The sequence below is a fragment of the Penaeus monodon genome, chromosome 19 (genome assembly GCF_015228065.2).
Source record: "Penaeus monodon isolate SGIC_2016 chromosome 19, NSTDA_Pmon_1, whole genome shotgun sequence".
Taxonomy (NCBI): Eukaryota; Metazoa; Arthropoda; class Malacostraca; order Decapoda; family Penaeidae; genus Penaeus; species Penaeus monodon.
Window position 1 is genome coordinate 46,018,799 of NC_051404.1, and position 691 is coordinate 46,019,489.

Consider the following 691-nt stretch of genomic DNA (forward strand, 5'->3'; position numbering starts at 1 on the left):
CCCTTACACTCTCCTTCACTATCTCCTTTTTCCTTCCGAGAACTCGTAAACGAAGCAAGAGAGAGAATATTTTTACTCAGTCTACTAATTCATACGACCAGCATCCCTGCCACAGTCAGACAACTGAGCTTGGCATTACTGTGTTGCAAACGCGATGGAAGTCTCACAGAGGGTCTTGCACCGGGGGTCCTCTTCACAGACCCGGATGTTGCTCGTGCTATCAGCTTCCTGTTATACGTTTTTCATTTTATTATTCTTTTCCCCATCTATGGCTGCTTGTTACCTCGATAAATCCAACACCATTTTACTCCTCACAGTTTCCATAAAGCTTTTATCGCCGATATTGTGTTGCGATGCCGTGCCATTTATAGATGTAGTGTGGCCCGAGCGCTAGAACAAGGTAATTCAGACAGGAGGGATGGAGGAAGCCACTCGGCAAAGGAGCCATTGTTAGAGATGTGGGAGAAGGTGCTCGACTGAGAGGTGGATCGCACACGGCCTGACAGGTATTTCATGGGGTCCACTCAGACTCGACACCACGTTCTATCGAGGAAATCAGTTCGCGTTAATTGAATCACTCTTTGCATGGAACAGTTGGAGTGCTCAGAGTTAGCCTGAAGGGTATGGGAGGCTTCATGCACGCCTAGTTCATTTATACACCCGGTGGGGTACAATGAAAGTGGGAGAAAGC

The 691-nt window shown here is 47.6% G+C and overlaps 1 protein-coding gene across 1 annotated transcript in view; it reads right to left on the reverse strand.

Moving 5' to 3' along the window:
* The window catches only part of LOC119585419 (Ig-like and fibronectin type-III domain-containing protein 1), a gene marked incomplete in the record, with an annotated part of 121,576 nt that overhangs the window by 25,690 nt on the left and 95,195 nt on the right, over positions 1-691 (reverse strand).